Source organism: Heterocephalus glaber, unplaced genomic scaffold (genome assembly GCF_053883595.1).
Source record: "Heterocephalus glaber isolate CG9 unplaced genomic scaffold, H.glaber_assembly_v1.0 deba00000331, whole genome shotgun sequence".
Classification (NCBI taxonomy): Eukaryota; Metazoa; Chordata; class Mammalia; order Rodentia; family Bathyergidae; genus Heterocephalus; species Heterocephalus glaber.
Genome location: NW_028258142.1, coordinates 14,796,373 through 14,819,206, shown reverse-complemented (window position 1 = coordinate 14,819,206; position 22,834 = coordinate 14,796,373). Strand labels below are relative to the sequence as shown.

At 34.0% G+C, this 22,834-nt stretch overlaps 1 long non-coding RNA gene across 5 annotated transcripts in view; it reads right to left on the bottom strand.

The window, feature by feature from the left end:
* Positions 1-19,801: 19,801 nt before the first annotated feature.
* LOC101708257 (uncharacterized) overlaps positions 19,802-22,834 on the bottom strand; it is an 82,614-nt gene continuing 79,581 nt past the window's right edge. For all 5 annotated transcript variants that reach the window (XR_015443167.1, XR_015443169.1, XR_015443168.1 and 2 more), the window contains one exon: positions 19,802-22,198. This is a non-coding gene — a long non-coding RNA (uncharacterized LOC101708257). The remainder of the gene's footprint in view (positions 22,199-22,834) is intronic.

The window sequence follows — 22,834 nt, the reverse complement described above, 5'->3', positions numbered from 1 at the left end:
GGCAACTGAGGTTTTGTTCATAAAATCTTTTCCTACACCAATACCTTCAAGAGTTCTACTCAACCTCTGTTCCAGCTGGTTCAGCATTTCTATTTTAATATTTAGATCTTTAATCCATTTCAATTTTAGTTTAGTGCATGGCGAGAGATATAGGTCTAGGTTTAATCTTTGGCAAGTTGAAACCCAATTTTTCCAGCACCATTTATTAAAGAGGCTATCTTTCCTCCAGCGAGGGTGTTTGGCTCTTTTATCAAAGATGAGATGGCTGAGTGTGTCTGGGCTGTTTTAGCTCTTCTAATCTGTTCCACCGGTCCTCAGGTCTGTTTCTTTCCCAGTACCATGCTGTTTTTCTCACAGTATCTTTGTAGTATAGTTTCAAGTTAGGGGTTGTGATACCCCCTGTCATGTCTATGTTACCTAGAATTGCTTTTGCTATTCTGGGTCTTCTTGTTCCAAATGAATTTTTGGATTGTTTTCTCAAGGTCCATAAGTATGCTTCTGGGATTTCAATTGGGATTGCATTGAATCTCTATAGCAGTTTTGGAAGTATGGCCATTTTCACTGTATATACCTCTGGGCTGGGAGTGGTGGAATGGTGGCCAGGAAGTACCTTCCTCTGTGCTGGGAGTGGTGGAACTCAGTAAGCTTTTTAAATCAGCTTTGCTTCTCAAATTTGGTAACCATGATGACAGAACAACTTGGCCATGAGACTCAATGTGTTGTCATATTCTGAGAATGCAAGTAATATTTCTCACTTTAAAAAGACCTTGAAGAAATGTACAGTGTTATAATGATCACATTCCCTTAAGATATGGCTAGGGAAAAGAGTGATTAGGAGAAAAAGTAACTGTATTATGAATCCTTTTCTCTCTTTCTATTTTTCTCCAGTTCTGCCCCACTTATAGTGCTGAGGTGAAACATAGACCTGATGTCATCATACATCTTCTTTATAAATACTATGCTCCTTGCTCAACCCTCCTGCTGAATGTAAAGTACAGTCCTCAAAAAATTACGAATGCCATTCCTCATCTCCTTAAATATTAGACAGTAAAATAAAACTGCAATACTTATATGAGTAAGACAAAGTTTAGTTTACAATATGAGACTCTTGCAAAACAACATCAGTGAATTTCAAAAATATTGATTTTCATATTTACTTAAAAGATCATTTAGTAATTCAACATCTGCTTTGGTTGTATTAATTTACCTTCTGGAATAATAAATGCTCCTGATTCAGTAATTGAAAAGTTAACTTATGTAAAAACATCTGAAAATATCTCCCTCTTTAGCCTATATAGAGTATAATACTTGAGTATTCACAGATCCTTTCAGGAAGAAATTTTGAGAATATTAAATTTCTAATATAGATTAAACTGTTTGTCTTTATTTACCAAATCCTCCCCTTCCTGCAGTTCCACTGAAAGCTTTAGGCATGTGATTTTGATACATATTTTTCTTATCCACTCATCTTTATCTCTTGACTTTTGTTGTTAGTGTCTTCAGTATTTGTTCAAATTATCCTTAAATGGAGTGCTATCAATCTGTTAATACATATGTTGCCACACAAGTCAAACTCCATATCTTGCTTCTTACTTCCATTACTGTTTCCAAGTACAGCAGATCATGTGTTCTCTTTTTGTTAAAATTTGCTCTTTATTTTCTGTATTCTTTGATCTATGATATCTATTTTATTTTTGTTTACTCTTAGAAATTTGTATATGTTAATTCTTCTCATGCAATAGAATATGGTGATAAACACAATTCCTGAGTAAACATCATTCATCCACTGCCTCAGCTGCTGCAGCTCATCCACTGTGGCTCATTATTTTACCTATGCACTTAGAAAATATTAATGTAGGGGCGAATTAATCTACCTTCCTTCAGAAGTGAACAGATTTGTCACTCTCCCTTAAGTTTCTCCACATTTTCTTATTTATTTAAGAGAGAACAACAAAAGCTACATGACAAGTAAAATATATGGAGTACCCTAGCACACACATGTGTGAATATACACATACACACAGAACTGCACTTCCTATGAGGCTATGCATATCTTCAAGATTCAAATATTTGCGAAACAAATCTTAGATAGATTTGGGAAAAACGATATTTACATAATAATAAGAGTGTAAACAAGGTTATTTTAAGAAGATGAACAACTTTGTACAAGTTCCAGGATATTTGTAAAAAAAGAAAGAACCAGAAATTTTCCTAAGGATATCAGAGGAATGATTAGATATTTTCTCCTCCTTTTACACTTTTTAAAGTATGAATAGAGGCTGAAATACCAGTTTAGAAAATGCCTCATTAAATAAGTCACTGATCTATGATATATTCTATAGTTTTTATTATAACCTAAAACACTTTACAGAATGACACTTTCTATGTTGATGATGACATAAGGTCCAGCTGTGATTTCCATTGCGACTATACTTTTTGTCCTCAAAATATACGTTCAACATGCAGTCTCCAGGTCTTAAGGAATTAAGGGATCAAGTGTGGCCAGTATTTGCTTCATTGACTATTGTAATACTGCAGGAAGGGCAATCTGAATTGAAGAAATCACACTCATTATTAAATTTTAACGAGAAATTATAGTTTACAGCTATATGCTGTATATAAAACATCAAAAACAGAAATTTATAATTTTATTATGTGAAATATCTACTCTAAAATATCTGTGTAAATTAATAAAGTAAATTTTCTTTTGAAGAAAAAATTGTCTGAAGAGCGAATATTAATGGCGGACACGGTAGAATGTAGCAAAGCTCGACTGGTGAACCACAACGACAAGTATGTATTTAAGTCTGAACATGCCATGAGTCATCAGTTACACTCAAAAATTATTTCTTCAGCCAGGAATTTAGCTCAGTGTTGCCTCGCCTGCCTTGCAACCACAAGGTCCTGAGTTTGATCCCCAGTACACCCCAAAAAATTATTCTTTAATTTAGTCATATCAAAAATATAGCTGAAGTATTTTTTCCAAGTATAGGAGGGAAAAGTAACTGAATAATGAAAGAAACATGACTACAAAAGAATGGAGAGGCTTATTATTAACGACACCATTGTCCATGTGAGACTCAAAGCTGTTATAGAGTCACTTGAGATCTTCATATAATGCAGTAATTTTGAGGTATGGTGGAAAATCCATGAAACACAGCATTTCACAACCACACAGAGAATTCTTCATGCTAGCTGGTAAAAAAATGCAAATTCTATATCACTGCAGGTTGAGGGACAGGGTTTAAAGTGTCAGAAACCAGGTATTTATTGAGTTGTTCTAAATATATAAAATGAATTAAAATATTATACTTTGTCAATACTCTGAAAAGACATTAATTGCTTTTTCAAATCAGAAAATTAATGAACATAACTCTAATTACTAACTACAGGAAAAATAGGCTACTGAAATTCAGAACTAACTTCGTAGGCAGAAATGGAAAGTCAAACATCATGCAAGTCCTAATCCATCCATTTAAAATAACATTTTAGTCAGAAACTTTACATCTACTTAACATCATAAAGTCTCTAGGTGCCTTCAATTATATCTTTAAACTTAGTTCAATTTTCTGTGGTCAGGTTTATAGTCTGTAAGATCTATATCCTTATCTCAGGGTGTTGAGGCATCCTAGATATCAAACTAAAACCATATTCATCAAATGGTTTGGGAAAAGCTTGTGATATATTAAGATAGAATTTTAGAAATTATATAAACTCTGACATCATCATATTATATAAGAACATTTTGGCTGCCAATACAACCAAAAACAAAAAGAAAAACAACAACCAAAAAACAATTTAAACAATAGCTTGAATGATACAACAAGGAAATGTGATATCAACACTGTGAGGTAAACCAGGTTAAAAGGTTAGTTGGCCGAGTGTTTTTATATTGCAATCTGTTATCCAGTGTCATCTTGCTCATCCTTTGGTTCTTTTAAGAGCAAACATTTTTTTCTCTAATCCCCCAAACACTTCCAATTTTGTCTTCTTGGCTAAAATTATCATTGGTCTTTGTATTACCATGTGATAGAAACAAAATTATTTCTGAACCTGGGAGTAAGAACTAGGTGGTGACAAACATATTCATTCCCCAAAATCAGGATAGAGAAGTTGAACCTAGTTGGTAACAAACATAGTTCACTGTAGACATTGATGTAAAATCACTTTTAAACGTCTGAAAATAAAAATAATTTTAGGATGAATTTTAATTATTTTACTTTCCAATATTCAAGTCTATTGGATTTTCTTTTATGTTTTTAGCAATGTAATACAATACATAAGTATTGGAATGATAAAAATGAAATGCATTGCAAGAGGGATAAACAATAAACAAATAACTAATTCATATAATTCAATCAATGGTAAATGTTTTATTGTCAAACTCAGAAAAAAATTGCCTCAAGGTAAAAAATATTTTCTAGACTATGACAGAAATTTGTATGGTTTTAGGAGATTTATCTTTTAAATTATAATTACAGTAGCAATTTGTCTAATATATTTAAAATTTGAGGGTCATATATATCCATTTAAAATTTTTTTAATTCTGTTTCTGTTTTGTTTTCTTTTGTGAGATATTGCTCTGGGGCTCTGTATCTAAGGAATCATTATGTTGTTACTGCTACATAATTCCTGTAATAGAACAAATACATTGAAGTAATATGATATAAATAAATATAGAAAAAAAACCACAAGTGCCCATTCTACAAATATCAAATTTTGGTAATTGGTGATATACAAACAATATAAAACAGATTAAATTTTGAATATGTAGAAGTATGTCATCTTGATCCTGTATTCACTAAGAATACTTTTACTTAGACAAAAATCTCAGAAACTATAAAGTAGTTCTTAAATTATGAATCACTAGGAAATTATGAGCCTTTAATTTCTGAAATTTTTCATTTTATATAAAATTTTCATTTCTTATGAAGTTTAAGTTTTATAAATCTCAGAATCTCAAAATACAGTGTTGGATTATTTTGAATTGAAATACCATGAAATGATGTGAAATATCAGTCTACATATTTGTCTCTCATCTATCATCTTTTCTTTATGCAAGGCATAAAGGGTTATAATGATATGTATAAGGGTTATAATGATATGACAGCAAATAAGACTCTTACCAACCATTGGTAGTCAATAAACTCTCTACAACTAAATTTTATTGAGAAATGAAAAATATTAAGATTACTTTAATAATTTATGGCAATTACTCAGTGCAGTTTCTGTGATACAACTCTTATATTATTATTGCTAGTGCTACTAATCTTAATTGCTACTCTTTTCAATAACTGCAATATGCTAGGGTCTGATAGAAGCATACATAATATATACCAAATACAAAGATATATTTAAATCAAATGGTTTAGGCAAAGGTTAAAGAATTCCTAATATAAAACTCTCTAATAATTACAACATACTGAAATTATTTTCTGCATATTATTAATTAATCTTATTATTCTAAAACTGGCTTTTAGTTGATTTTTATACATAGTGCAAGATGAAGTTCTGTATATGGGCATCCGAATACCGTTTATTGAAAACATCCTTTCCACATGTGTGGTATTGGAATCTTCATTGAAAATCAGTTGATCATAAATGTATAGCTTTATTTCTGGAGTTGTTTACTGTGCTCAGTTGGTTTATGTGTCTGTTTTTATGACACAATACTATGTTGTTTGGATTACTACAACTTTGAAGTAGATTATGAAATCAAGTAGAGAGACACTTCCAATATTGTTGTTTCTGCTCAAAATTTATTTGGTCATTTGTTAACATTTGTGGTTTCACATACATTGTATGATTTTTAAATTTCTGTCAAAAATACCACTGTAATTTTGACAGCATTGCATTAAATCTAGAGGTAGTTTTGTGTAACATAAACAGTTTTACAATATGAAGTCCTCTAATCCATGGACATCCTTTTGGCCAATAGGTATATAGAAGTGTTCAAAATCATAAACTGTTATGGAGATTTAAATCAATACTACAATAGATATTACTTTGGCTATTATAAAAATATGAAGTAGAAAAAATATTCATAAAACCATTAGTGGGAATGTAAAATAATATAGCCATTATGGCAATGTGGATGGTCCTCAGAAAATTAAAAATAGAAATTAATAGAAATTAAAAATAGAGCTATTATTTGATACAATAAACCCATGACTGACTATATAACCAAAGGAAATGAAGTACATATGTAAAAGATATAGGTGCACAGGTATTCGTGTGCAAAGATATTTTCATTTTAACTTTATTAATATCAGAAAAGATATTAAAACACCCTAAATGTCCATCGACAGATAAAGTATAAAGGAAACATGGTATATATACACAGCAAAATAATATTTTACCTTACAAAGGAAAAAAGAATCCTGCCAAAATGACAGTCATAGTCACAGAGCAGAGAAGGTGTAATGTTAAGAGCAGTAATCCCGGCACAGAAAGAAATATATCATATTTATTGTCTTACTAAACTCAGAATATGAAAAAATCAACCTCAGTGAAGTAAACTGGTGGGTATCTGAGTCTGCGGATGGAAAGGTTAGGGTGATGCTAATTTACCTGTGGTCTGTGTGGCCTCTGGTTTCTTCCACAGTCAAACAGAGGGCGTATGTAGCTAGAACAAAGGCTATGATCTACAAAACCTTAAAAAATATTTACTATCTTACCAGAAAAGTTTACTAACTTCAATTTTTTATAGACCTGATATAACGACTTTCATTTAATATATATAGCATAGTTGTCTTTAAAATTAAAATATACATGTGTGAACAATTTAGGAGTATGGCTACATATAAATATACAGCAAAAATCGATGTGGCAATATTGATCTTATCTTACATTACCTTGTGTGGCAGTAGGTCAATGAACAAATACAGTAAAACACTAAGTTTCTTTAAAAGATGTTTGAATATTTTATATTTACTTAATATATACATGCATATTATTTATTTATACTTATGGTGTAAAACTATCATCTTTGAGACAATATTATCCTCAGAATGAGATTCTGCATATTCTTGCATTTAAACTCTTTATGTGTCTATGTTTGCCTGTTGGTTTCTTATGAAAGAACAAAAAAACTTAAAGTAACATGAAGTGATCTATGTGTGTAATCTAGTTTTTTAGTAGACTACATTTCCAAGAGCATTTTTAGGCTCAACAAAAAAAAAAAAAAAAGAGAGAGAGAGAGTGACAAAGAATTTCCCTGTAACTCCTGGCCCTGCACACTCATACCTTCTCTCATTATCAATATCAAGGTCAAATTGGTATATTTGTTTCAATGTATAGGTTTATGTTGACATATCATTATCACACAAAGCCCATAGTTTACCTTAGAGTACTCTTTATTCTTTGAGTTTTGGCAAACGTATTTTTGAGGTTTTGACAAATTATGGTGACATATATTAAACTGCCCTAAAAATAATCTAGGCTTTATTATTCATCTGTCTCTCTCCCTAAAGCCCTAGAAACCACTGGTCCTTCTACTTTCTTCATAATTTCTCCCCTTTTGAACTGTCACATAGTTGGAATTACATAATATATAGCATGTCAGATTAGCATCTTTCACTTACAAGTACATAGTTCACTTTCTTCCAGGACTCCATACATTGTTTTTAACAATAATTAATATTCCACAATCTGGATGTAGAACAGTTTCACGTATCCATTCACTCATTGAAGGGCATCATGGTTGTTTCCAAGTTTTGACAATTCTGAATAGAATGTATCTAAAAATCCATGTGCAGGTTTTGGGTAAATGCCAAGAAACAGTGTTGCTGTGTAGTATGGTAAGGCTCTGTTTGCTTTATATAGCACTCATCTGTTTCTCAGTGTAGCTGCAGCAGTTTACATTTCAATCAGCTCCAATTCCTCCGTGTCCTTGCCAGCATTTGGGGGGCAGTGTATTAGATTTGGGCCATTTTTTAAAATATGCAGTGGTGTGTCCTTTTTTGCTTTAATTAAGAATTTTCTTGGCCTGGGATTTAGTTCAGTGGTTCTGCTCCCTGCCCCACAAGCACAAGGTCCGGAGTCCGATCCCCAGTACCAAAAAAAAAAAAAAAAGAATTTTCTAATGATATATGATGTTTCTTTTTATAAGTTTACTTATTATCTTCTTCGATGAATTATCTATTCAGTTCTTTGTGCTATATTTTAATACATAATTTTAAATGTTTTCATCCATACCCTCTAACAGTATCTACTTTTTCTTAATTAGCATTTCTATAACTTTCATCCTATGTTCCTACATTGTATATATTTAATTTCCAATATTATATATTGTAAAGTACAAATGTTCAACATGAAAATGTGTAGAGATAATTTCTTAAAGGCCCTGTTACACCATTAAATTTATATCTTTATTCTTTTTCAATATAAACATTTAAAGGTATATAATTTTTCCTAAAATCTGCTTTCACTAAAGGACAGAAATTTGGATGTTTTTCATTAACATTCATTGCAAAATAATTTCTAATACGTTACATTTAAAGTTATAAATCACTGTACATATCCACACACATATAAACACAAATGCTTAAAATAGCTTGTACGTAATTACTAACAAAACTGGACAAACATACATATTGTGATTTTGTACTCTATTTATATTCTCATTTGGTCCCTAGAGTTGGCATCCATAGGATATTTTGTCCAAACCATTTAATCTTTACTTTAATAGATGAGTAGAAATTGGAACTTTCCTGTTTCAGTACCATAAGCCAAAAAAAAAAAAATAGGATTTATTTTATCCCTAAAACTCTTATAAGTTATTTTTTTCTCTGCAGCATCCTAATCTTCAGGGGAGTTGATTTTTTTTTCCATGTTAGCATTAAGGTTACTGCTCTCAGTGAGGTTAAGTAACTTTTTCAAAGTTGCCTAAATCATAGGCGATAGAACCAGAATTCAGGCTTAAGAAGTATGAAATCAGCATTTGCACTTATAATCTGCTGCCTTTGAAGATTTTAGGAATTGTGCTTAAGAAGTGAGGAATGTTAAGAGCAGCAGACACAGGTGGTTTGCTTTTAAAGAATTGATTTTATAATTATCAGATAAAAGATAAATCTGGATATATCAATAATATGTGTAGTTTGTGGGATAATCAAAATACAAGTAAGTGCTGTTTGAATCTGTACTGTACTTGTACCTGAAACTAATTTTGTTGGTATGAACATAGGATCTCACTGTGTAGTTTTGTGTAGTTAGTGCCACACTTCTGTGTATGGTTTCTCGGGATGTGCAGTCAGGGGCATTGTTGTCATATTAATATTCTGTGATTTCTGCCCCTGGGATATGCATCCTGGAGGCTCTACAGTTCTGTGCTGTCAAATTCTCATTCAAGCCTTCATTATGTGCATCAATCCATAAGTAGATTTGTTTGTTTTTTGACACTTTGCACAGCAAAATACATCATGTGCAATTACTTAAATCAGAAAAAAATTAAGTTCAGGATGCTAGGAGATGAACAGTGTGTTAAAACATTTCCAAATACGTTCTGCTTTCAAGCCCAGAGGCAAAAAGGCCTAGACAGACAAGTGGCTAAGAGTGCATAGTGTTTATTGGTGTCAAAGCACTGATAGCTCTTCCACTCATAAAAATTTCATTTGCCTTAATCAAAAGCAATGACTGTGCTAAAATAAAGAAATAACATTGACCAAATGTTCACTGTTGCTCATGGCTTGCCCTCTGCTTTCTTGCTCAAACTTCAGAGGGCTTCTGTCTTCCCCACTGGCACCCAATCTCTGTTTGCCCCTAACTGTGAAAAAGCACTGCAAAGTGGAACAGGTCCCTCAGTCCACTTCTCCTGGGCATCATCTCTCCATAGTGCAATGTTCTTCCTGTCAAATGGGACTGGTCATTTCTTCTGGGCTGTGCTATCCCCTTATAATTATCAGTGAATCTTTTCTTGCCTTGCCTTATTCTTTGTAAGTTGTTTGTTCCCTTTCCTTTTGATATAGAATATGGTAAATTTCTGAAGTGGAAACAGTCCAGCATTTTGATTGTCTTTCTTCTGAGTAAAATCTCTCTTCAACTAATAAGATTTGTTTTTATTTGAGAGTATAAATCCTATCTCTACTCTCTCTGTGTAAGAATAAGAGGATCAGCTGGCCCAAGACATATCAAACAATCGCTGCTATTGGTTACTGGTCTGTCTCTTTTTGAGTCTTCCTTATATTTTAATATAAAATTTGAAAAAGAAGAGATCAAACACTAATGTAAGAATTTTCAATATGGCAGTAGCAAATATTGGTATTTATTATCTTTTTAACTCTGCTGAAAGTGTGTTTCCTCCTAACAGATTTGTACATTAATCAATTTACATCTCCACACTGATATTTATTTTTTGTGGATGATTAAGGATATACGAGGGGGTTGTAAATTTATTTTACCTCAAGTTAAAATTTTAACTTCTTACATTATTCCCACTTTATATAATTTGGTAACAATAACCCAGAAACAAACAAACAAAAAAATTAAATATTCACTTTTGTAAATTACAAAGGAAACACAAATATGTTCATCTCTCAGTACTTTGTTTTCTTAGTGAAGGTGGAAGATATGTTAGGATAATTAGCCACACAGATACTTTCCCACTGGGATAAAAATGAAAAACTTCACCTAAGGGACATTAGAATTACTTTTAGGACACCTCATACAAGCAGACTAGCTCCTATAACCAATAATGAACTGCTTATAAAAGTTACAGAATTTCCAGTTTACTGGAATACAGGTGAGACACTCAGAATGCATGATATTAAAAATGTACTTCAAGGGCCAGGAATTTAGCTCAGTGGTTCCACTGCCTGCCCTGCAAGCACAAGGACCGGAGTTTGATCCATCCACACTACCAAAAAAAATGCACTTCAGCAGTCAATCAACAATCAGTCACATAATTCAATGTAAAAAATATTTTTTAAATCACAGGTTATAGTTATACCTGCAGCACAGTTCTCTTATTCTCCTAACATTAAAGCTATGGATTTTACTCTCACTGTAGGGAGACGGTGTTTGCATGGCCAAAGTATATTCTTCACATCATTAAAAAACTATATTTAGACAATAGTTTTGATGCCAGTGGCCGTATCTTCCATGCCTCATAGTTTATCAAAGAATTTTGTTTACACTGTTGTTTATTCTTGGAATTGTGAACAAGTTATAACTATATAAATTACACTTAGCTGCAACTCCACCTGAATGTATTATTTTCTCCTTTTTACATGCATGTGTCCTGTGCAACCCCATGGGGGCAATTATTAGAACAATCTCATAGGAAAATATTGTGTAGTAGGTATCCTTAAATTATTAATAATATTTGAATTTTCATTTTCTACAGGGCTTTATGAATCATTTAGCTCATCTTGAGAACATTAAATTGTATTTACTAACCATAATTCTGCTATAATGACACTCTTGTTGAAAAATTCCCAGTATTTTCATATTCATGTTTACAAAATCTTAAGCCAAAATATACTCCAGAACTCAGTATTGCATTTGCAACTTCCAAACATATCTACTCCCAATTGCCTGGTTGGGCTCCAGAAAACTTCGATAAATGCCTCATGTTTTTCAACATACTTTTTGTATTCCTATTACCTGTCTGCAATGTCTTTTAACCCATTTGTATGTGCTCTAATTTGTCACTTGTACTTCTAAATGACATTCTGTGCATAGTCCTGTCAGATCTCTGTCTTGAAGAGCAATCTTTGTAGTCCCAATATCCCAACAATGTTTCTACAACAAATCATTGAAAGTCAATTTCTATGTTGCATTAGAATTCTTATTGGTAATTTTATTCAACACAAGTTTATTTTAATGCTAGATGCTTCATTTCTTGTTCAGGTCACTCTCTACTAAGCAGCTCTCCTCTATTTTGACTCGAGGATCTGACCCAGAAAGCTTCCATCTTGCATCTCTGCGTTCTGTAAAACTCAAGTGACTGGTTTGTAGCGTAAAAGGAAGAGACAATACACAGTGTCGCAGAATAGTTTTTAAAGTCAGGCCTAGAAATATATCATCTTTACTCATTATTGATTGCTCAGTATTTGGATGTTTAGCTCCAACTTAACTGAAATATAGGGTGGCAGATATAGCCTCTCTGTATCCTAGGAAAAGGAAATTGTATGATTAATTCACCATGCTGCCTCTGCCAAACTTGAAGTGACAGACTATATTTAATTCATTTTTTCTCTTCCACAGTACAATGTAAAAAATCTTTGGATTGCAGGATTTGCATCAACATTTGCTGAAGGCATGACTCAATATATCAACAGAGCTAACTTTCCTGAAGGATATTGGAAATTTCATTATTTCTGCTTATCTAGACAAAATCACAGTTCCTAACATACCAATAGGGCTTCCTAACAATCTTTTTATTTCTTCAATTCAGAAAGTTTCATGAAAATACATTGAATAAAGAAAGGAGACCAAGTAGTAAAATTTTAATTTTTTATCTGAGAAATTATTAATCTATCTTTAACATGTCAGTGTTGTCCTACATAAGGATATTCAAGAAGTGAAGAACATAGGAAAATAAACAAGAAGGATAAATTAAACCAAATAAAGCAAGTAACATGAAAATCATGAGTACAATTTATAGAGGATTAACAATGCAATAGCTTATAAGACTTGATAGTTATAAATAAACTATAAATATATTCTGAACTTAGACTGACCAATAGACACATTTATTGAAAAATATACCCAGCTCCCCGGGTATATTCATTGTATGTCAAGTACATGAGACGCTTCAAATAATCATTTTAAATCAACCACCTTGAAGTTGTTTCTGTATAAGAAACATGAATCAATTGTCAGGTAGTTAATAGGACCAGGTATGCATTTCCTTACATACCTCTGCTACAGCAAATGTCCATTAATCTGAGGAACCCTCCATTGTGTAGTTCCACCATGGTCAGTCCCTGAGTCCAGTGCTCACAGGCATAATACAAGCAGTGGAAGTTGATATTGAGAGAGGGAGGAAGAGAGAGAGAGAGATAAGGGAGGAAGAGAGAAGTTACATTAACCATGACACATCTACACATCTAGTGTGGTCCATCTATCCCACTTGCAACCTATTCTGACCTGCCCCATTCTTTTCTATTTACTTCATCTTTTGTAATGTATAGATTAGAGATTGTGTAATCTATAATTTTGTCTGTAAATTTTTAGTTTACCAAGATTCCCAAAGCAAAATGCCATAGGTAGGTTGCAATGAATAGTAGAAATTTGTTTTTGAGCAATTATGGAGTCTAGAAGTCCAAGATCAAGATTTTCTGCTGATTGAGTTTATCCTGCAATCTTTCTCTTTGGCTTATAGGTGGTGTTTTCATATGGTCTTTTCTCTGTGTTCCTATTTTTGGTGTTTTTCACATGTCCTGACTACTTTTCTTGTAAGGACAGCAGACATTTTGTGTTAGGGCTTATACTGAGTACTTTACTTTAACTTAATTTTTTTTTAAACTCTATCCTCAAATACACTTACATTTTGTGGTACTGGGTTTCAAGCTTCAGTATATAAATTTTGGAGGATATAAATACATATTTAGTATAAAATGGCTATATGTACTTGAACAATGGAAATATGTAGTTGTAACTTTATATTTTTATATTAGGGTACATTATAAAATTAACAATTTTCCAAACTTGATATAAGAGAACTGTTTCAGAAAAGGTGGTCTTGATTTATTTTCAAAATCAAAAGAAATTATTTTCCTAGTGAGTGTAGTGACATAAATATATATTTAATTGTTCATTCAAGGTCAATCTAAAATGATTAAATGAATGTAGTAACTGTCTATGAACCAAATGAAATTTTTCTTTAATATATACAGAGAAAACATGAATTTCACAAGTGAAAATTCTCTGGAATAATGAAAGCTATCATTATCAATAATCAAGGGTCTCCAACTTCCTTAGCATTTACTATTGTTATGTAATCAAAACACTAATTTTAGTGTTCATAAATAATTATAATGCATAATTTTCTTCTAATATAAAAGCCTTTTCCAATTATAGAATTTATTAGATGTAAAATCAGGTGATTAGCAAACATTCATTTACTTATTTAATTAATTTATCTTACTTAGAGACATCATCCAAATTATGAGTCTCAGGTGGTAACATTTATAAGGTTTAATATAAATTACTTCATAGAAGATACAGAGTACCATGTATCCTCTGTAAGGGCTTTTTTCCTGAAGTCTCAGCCTGTGCTTTTGATGAAGCATATTTTTGGTTTTATTTAGTGGAAAATTATTGCATCCTTTATAACTTTGTATAACTTTGGTCAATATCCAAATATAGCCCAAATGGGAATTTCTGTTCTTTCATTCTCTCTGCCTCTCTCTCTCTCTCCTCATATTTTTATGTTTCTAATTCACTGTCTACTATCCCCACCTTCGCATCAGTCCCCGTTTCCTTGTGGAAAGTATGATTTGTTACTAATAAACCCCCTTTAATCGTTATGTATATTCACCAGGTCTTTGCCTACCTCCAATCTCACATCATGACCTTATTCTGTCTCTTTTTAAAGTTAACTCACCATGGCAGATCTGCAGTGCAACTTGTTCATCCTCTTACATCTAAAGTCACATAAAGATACTGCCTTTAGACCATTGCATGTCCCTACTCAGAACAAGATCCTTGTTTCCCATCTGATATATTTTTTTTATTTATCAGTCTCACAGATAAATAAAATCTGCTTTCCTTTCATCAGGGAAATGATTAGTACATGGCTAGTAAATTCTTGTTTCATGATCCTGCCACTATCACAATCATTTGCTCTCTTTTGTATGAATGACCTATTCTACATCTCAACAACATTGTATTTCTTTGATCTATTCAAGTGCAAGTGCCTTCCATGCTCCTCCACTGCTACTCTTCTATCACATTCTATGGGCCTTTACTGTAATTATGATGTCTGATTTCATCAGTATTTTTAATTCATCAATTTGCTCCTTGTAATCTGTCTGTACGTATACTTAGGTCTCATCAAAAGAACAAGAAACATTTCTGCATAACTCCACTGATCATCCCTCTTAAAGTAAAATTTAAATTCTATTTTAATTTACACATCCAAATGTCTGTATTTCATTCATATAGTAATATGGTCATTCCAAATTTATCAATGACTTATAGATTGCCAAACCCAGTGACACTGTTTTAATTATGTATACTATGAACATTCTTTAGATTTAATGTTTTTATGTTAATGATATTGATCATTATTTCATAACCAACATTAATTAGTATCATAAAATATATTCACTCTTGTTTTTTTCCCACAGATTCTTCTTTCACTGAATAAGTGAGGGTTTTTTTTCCCCTTTACTGTATGCCTGCCTGTTTTAAGGGTGGTACATGCCGTAGTCACTTTTCTTATGGCTTAGAGACAATACCTCACACCCACAAAGTAAATGACCAAAGGTTTACTTTGGCTCACCATTTGTAAAGGTTGCAGTACATACTCAGCTGTCTTGATGTCATAACAGCATAGTTGAAGGGGCTAGGAGGAGCCAAGCTGCTTATCTCATGGCATCTAGGAAGCACAGAACTGTGAGAAGAGCTTGGAAGGGAGATATCGCCTTCCAGGTCATATCTACAGTGATTTGTCTTTTCTAACCAAGCCCCACCTCCTAATACACTTCACCTATAATACCCCTATAGTCTAATCACCTTCCTTAAAGTCCACCTACAATATTATGGGACTTCTAGACATAAATCATAAAATTCCATCCCTAATCCCCAAAGATTCATGCATATATATTTATGCAAATTTCCTTTAGTCTGTTTCTAACAGTTGCCAAATTCCTAACCATCCCAGCATTGCTGAAAAGGCCAAGTCCAAGGTATCCTCTGAGACTGAAGGGAAACTCTTAGCTGTAAGCCACAGTAAATACCCAAAAGAAGTTAAACACTGCTGGCATACAATGCATAAGGTACACATTCTCATTCCAAAAAGGAGAAATGTGGGAATAGAAATCAACGGAACCAAAGCAAGACTGAAAATCAACAGGGAGAACATTAAATCCTGTAGCTCCATATCTAGAACCCAGAGAAAACTATGCTGAGATGTGAACTTCAAATAGCTTGGACGGCCCTACCCCTGCAGTATCCTTGGTGGTTAAAGCTCTAATAGCTTTTCTCTTGGGGTGTCTTTGCTTCATGCAGTGGCTTTCCTCAGATGTTCCATGTTTCTGGTTCCTCCAACTCTCTGGGGTCTTTATTGCACACTCAGTTTCACTCTCACCAGCTTCAAGCACTGCCTTCTCAGGGGCACACTGCCTGGCCTTCTAGGCCTTCTGAAATCTGGCTCAATGCCTCCTCAAACGCAGAAGATTTGCACTCTGCATTCCCGTATAACCAGAATCGTGTGGATTATGCCAAGGTCTGCATCAGCTTGAGCAGTAGCCAGGATCCCTTATATCATGGTAGCAGGGACCTGTGAATACCTGGATGGCTGAACACTATGAGTCAAATCCTGAGGAACAAATTCCCTACCCAGCTGCCCTTCTGAAGCATGCAACCTTGGACCCCCTTTTTAAAGCAAAGTTTTTAACTTTTGCAATTTTGTAATTGGGAAGGTTGGGCCCTTGCTGATTCTTCACGTGCCCTCAAAGTATTTTTCCTATCATGATTCAAAATACTTGGCTTCTATTCACTGCTAATTATTTCAGCAACAATGCTTTCCTCTGCTACAACTTTGTAGGTGTTTTTTTTCTGGAAAAACTGAAAACTTTAAAAGTGGGCTTTTTGCTCCTGGTTTTCCAACTAGGACTGGCTAAAGTCACCTAATAGTATACATACCACAGCCCTAATATTAGGCTGCTTTGAAATTTTCTCCACCAGATTACTCTACTGCCCTTACTCTGAGTAAAATGTAGACAAATTTTCTGCCAAAGTGTAACACACATGGTCTGGAGTACTACTGCCAATATAGTCCTTGTTCCCAACTGAAACCTCCTGAACCTCATCTTTACTATACCGACTTCTATCAGCATTATGATCTTCTGAAATCTGACCAGAATCTCCTATCATGATCAGTTTGCAGCATTTTCAGTCTGGTTCTCCAGATGGTATCTTCAAATATTTCCAAACTCCTCCCTCAAACAACCTCCAAATGTTTCTGAACCACAGGACAAGTAGTGTCACAGCAATGATCCTACTTCTTTGGTATCAAAATCTTAGTTACTTCCCTCTTTATGGCTGAGATACAATACTTAATACCCAAAACTTATAGGAGCAAAGGTTTATTTTGGCTTGTGCTTCAGTTCATAGTGGCTGGTTCCAAGACAGAATGACATGACACAGGCACATGGCAGAGGAGAGCTACTTACCTCATGGCAGACATGAAGCAGAAAACAAAATGAAGAGCTTGGAAGGGAGATATAACATTCTTTGTCATGCTTATGGTGACCCACCTCTCCCAACCAGGTTCTACCTACAAGCAGCAACTCAACTGTAATTCAATCACTTTCCAAATGTCCCGCCTATGGGGCCGGGGATTTAGCTCAGTGGTTTCTCCAACTGCTGTGCAAGCACAAGGACCTGAGTTCGATCCCCAGTACCCCCCAACCAAGAAAAAACAAAAAAAAACCCTGGAAAACAAAGGTCCCACCTATGATCTCGTGAGACTTTAGGGGGCCATCTACATGTAAACCGTATCACACAATTGCACAATCAACAAATTATTTCATTACAAAATTCATGCCACTTATTTCACAGGTATCATCTCCCAATTGTCATAGGTAGGGTTAAAATTCACTTACACAAGTGGTATATTGCAACAACAGATTACAAACTTCATCTGTCTAATTTCAAAAACTTATGATTGTCCTGTGTTTGCTGGCATGAATAGTCTCCTCTAATTCTTACCAACTTGCCAATCATGAGGGACTGTTTCTGTTGCAGTAACTTCTAGTGATAGCCTCAATCTACTGAGAAAATGATGACATCATTTGGAGTTATTTTGAATGCCTAAAACTAGAAATCAGTCATGAAATATTTAAAAAGAGTAGAAAGCTCTGATCTTTAAACCTTGACCCAAGAAATCCAGCTGTCCTTGATAACAGATTTACTTCTTTTCACACTTCCACACTGATTCCAAGGACACCAACACTCAGCACCATAATAAACAATGCTTCAGGAGATGACAACATGTTCCACTTGGAACATAGAGCTGAAAATTGCTGCTCCTGAGAGCTGGAGAATTTTCATATTAAATATTTCATATTAAATACTCCAGGATATCCTTTATGATATAATCATAAATCCTCTATTTTTACAGTCTTTTAAACTGCAACTGAAAACTGACTTTAGATCTCCAAGAGATATTGGATCTAAAAAGCCATCATAAGAAACTGTGTATTACAGCAGAATTTATCTATTTCACATTTCTCACTGTTTGTTTAAGTAACATTTGACTTTTTTTCTGATGGTACTGAAGGTGATCACTTGTTTTTTCTATTTTCATTTACTTGGGCCATATTTAAAATGGCCCATATTTAAAATGGCCCATTTAGGTGGGCCATATTTAAAATATATTTTAAGACACTATAGAAGCAAAACTTGCACTCTACCACACATATTCAGGTACAGTGCTAAATTAAGAAACCTTGTACAAAGGTAAATAGGAGCTCACCATCATTGCTTTCATTAAATGCAATGTTGCAGGAACTCTATAAAAACTAATCATTGTTTTCACATATTGTGGGCACACCAGACCTCATAAAATTACATTTAAATATTACACTCTGCTGAAGAGTTGAGGTGGTACTAAAGAATTTGTCTTAAAACAACTCTAGGCTAGCAAATAGTCTTTTATTTAGTTAAGTTTAAACATTTTGGTAGTTTGTAAATCTGTGAGAGAATTCTCCCTCCAGACTCCCTGCTACTGCCATTGAACAGAGCATAAAATTTAAAACGTTGGGGTCACAGGTGATGTATACATGGTAAATTACCTTATACTGTCCTTTTAAAAAGAAGTACCATTATATTTTTATTATAATCATCGTAGTGAGCTTCTCTCACTCATTCTTCAATAGATGATGTGTTTTTGAAACAATAGAATTACACGTATTATTCCTTGGAACGGTCAACTGCTCCATTTTATTATACCTAAGTACATCTTGCATTCTCTGGGGTCAGAAATCCTACACATTATCTAACAGAACTGTGAATGGGTGACTGATATATAAACCAGTCAACCCAGGGAGGAAGACTCATTCCTGATGTAGGTGGCACTAACAAATGGGGTTGTAGCCAGGATGGAATAAAAAGAGGAGAAAACAAGGAACTGTCCACAGTTTGAAGAACTTCCGTCTTCCTAATTGTGTGTATACTCTGCTGCTGTTGCCACTGGACATCAGTATCCAGATCTGCAGTTTCTTTAGCTTTCTAACACAGACTCATATTGGTAACTATCCAGGGAGCTTCTAGGCCTTCAAACTTGGACAAGTGCTGTATCCTTGCATCCTCCTGTCCTGTGGCCTCCACCTTCTTGGCCAAGCATCTCCTGTATCTTCTGGGTCTGTAATGTTCAAGTGACTATTGCAGACTCTCTTGCGTCTGGTCCCACAAATGCCATTGTGGGCTCTCTCATTTCTGATCCTGTAAGCCTAGTTAATGAATTCCAGTGCATAATCACACATATATATTCAATTGACTCTGTTTCCCTAGAGTACCCTAAATAATATACTCCTGCTGCCAGAAAGACTTATTAATTTTTCCTTAGCTAAAACAAATATTTTGCTGCCAGTACCATGAAAGATTGGACTGTGTTGAAAATTAACATAAGGTTGTTTTCTTGAAATTGTTAGGGTAGTTTTTTTGTTTTGTTTTGTTTTGTTTTTGGTACCAGGGATCGAGCTTGGGACCTTGTCCTTGCGAGGCAGGCAGCAGAACCACTGAGCTAAATCCCAGGCCCAGTTTTATAAATGTGTTTCAGTGAGTGAAGGAGGAACAGATACGTGGATAAGACCACACCTCCCCTAGACTGCCTCCGATAGCAGAATTGAAGAGGCAGTCACGGAAGTCCTTATGCTCTCTGGATGAAGTTCCTCTCTGCAACTTCCACAGTGTCATGAGTAGGACATAAGAAAGTCTGAGAATCATACTGTCTGGAGAGATCTCACCATTTCAACGTTCTTCCAACAACACTAAGTGTAGTCTCAGCTTCACTATCTACCTAGAGATTAGTGGGCCTCATCTCAGCTCTGCTATTTAATTCTGTTTGTCAAATCATAACTGTAAGATTTTCAGGTCACCCTTATTGCCTAACATACTTTGTCACAGTAGTCTGCCTTCCAGTATCCTCCCTGGACTCACAGTCATTTATGAGCAAAGTTCTCCAAGGCGTCATTTGTGAACATTTTCTTAAGTTTCTTGTTTTAACTAGACTCATTTCTCCACGAATATATTGATTCACCAGCAATCTTTCCAGCTTCTTCTTTATTCTTACACAATGAGAAAAAGAAAACATCAGAGTAGACAATTGTTCTTCCTTACTCCTCAGAGACACTCCAACCATGATAACTCTTGATGCATTCATCTAAATAACTTGGGTAACTTGGGTCCTTTTACCTCATGTACTGAGGGTATTACCTTGTTATGATACTACTCCAACAAGATGCTCATGTCTTTCCAAGAAAGCTTCTTTAACATAGATGATCAGAGTACTTTGAAATTATAATAGTCTTTTCCACTTTATGTCGGGCATTTATCACATCCTTAAATTTTTCATTATAAGAATATTTTGTACAACCTTGTTTTCATACACTATGAAAATAAAATTTTCATTTTACATTTTTCTAGCTCACAAGCCTTCATTATTCAATTCCAATAGCATTTGATGAAAGAGGGCTTATGAATCACTTCAACACAATATTGCCCTTATATATTCTACTATTCATTGCTCCTCCTGCTCCACTCCAACCTCGTAAACCAAAGACAAACAAAACCAATAAAAAAGGTTCACAACCACTAGACCCATTAATAATTCAATGAAAAATTAGGAATTGGTAGTAAAGTAAAGAGAGACTCATCCATTAAGTCTAGGGTGTAGTGTCTAGGATGCATTGAGTGAGCTAACAGAAATCATATCTGATCTTCTTTATCCAGTCTCCAGTTGATTGGTAATTGGGCTGCTTCCAAGTTTTAGCTATTACAAATTGTGCTGCTATGAAGATGGATGCACATAAAAAATGTGGGGTTTTTTATAAATGGAGTACTACTCAGCCATAAAAAATGGAAATTAGAGACATTTATTGCTAAATGGATGCACATTGAGGTGGTAGTCCTAAGTGAAATGAATAGGACACACACGTGTAAATACTGAATAGTTTTTCTAGTGTGAGAAACTGAAGGCATAAATAAAGACTAAAAGGTATAATAGATAATGTGAAATAGGAAGAAAAGGTGCAAAGGGGAATGGGAAGTGGGAGGGGCAGGGAAAAGGAAAGAAGGGAATGAAATTAATATGAGAAAATGAAAAAATGGAAAGTCTTTGTAAATAGGGAGGGGTGGAGGGGTTGAAAGAAGGGCAGGGGAATGGGGAAAAAGTAAGAATCAAGAGATTATGTAGAGGTGCAAATTTCCAATGATGAATGTCATTATATTATATACCTAAAATGTACCAATAAAACTAATTTAAAAAAAAAGAAATCATATCTGATGAATGGAAGGGTAAATGTACCTATACACTCCTCCCAGAAAGCCACACTTCTTTAGTCATTTATTTCCAAGTCATGTAAGATTGAAATATTTATTTTATTTTGCCCCCTCGAAGAATAAACTCAAATATTCATTCTGATTTATTTAATGCATTGTTTGTGAACATCTCAGGAATATAGTTCCTTTTTAGGGTATTTTGTACATAAATCCAGAATCTTGAAGCATAAATTTCTAAGGTAGTATTTCTAAACTTAAGAAGTAATAATATTAGTTTTCTAATTAAAGAAAAAAACACATAACACATCACAATGTATATAATGAAATATTTCATGATAAATAAATCAATAGTATAGGTTTATTTGTTCTCTACTAGCATTATATGAAATAAAAATATTCAATTGAAAGACAAGAAAGTGTTTCTTTTCAGCATTTTGTTGAAGATATACACAATTGTGGTGGTTGCTTGTTCTAAGCAGGTATCACAATGGGATCAACGGTACAAGCAGTTCATTGGAGGAAGTGTCTGAAAGAATAAATGTGAGAAATTGGAAGCAGCAAGGACAAATCACAATGCAATGATATCTTTGCCATGATCAGTCTCTAGCTGGTAGCAACCTGACCAAGTTGGGGTTGAGATCAGAGCAATATTAACCGAGTCTGTCCATAAACTATACTCTCTTTGGTAGTAGGTCATAGTGGAGGTTCTCATGGCCACCACGAAGATCATACCTCAAATAGCAAAAAGAATTAAATTGTTTTATTCCTAAAAATGTTTAGAAAATCAAATTAATATTAAAAGTCAGGTATTAATTTTGGCAGGGCTTTGTGCACTCAAGTCATTTTCTTGACGACTACTCTATTAATTACATGAGTGCTGTATCAGGAACTAAGCAAAGGGAAATAAGAATATGCTTTTATTATTGTTCATCTTGCACATAATATCTCTTTAAAGTTCAGACAAAAGAATAAGAGGTCCTGAACTTCCTTTGCTCTTTGCTACTCCCTATCAGCACTTGCATCCTGAATTCTAGTGTATCGACTGCCTTAACTCTTCCTTTCCACTGTATGATGCAGTAAAAGCTGTTTCCTCTAAAGACCGCATAAACCTAAAATAAAATATGTGGATACAAATACATCTTTACTTAAAGAGTGAATTTTG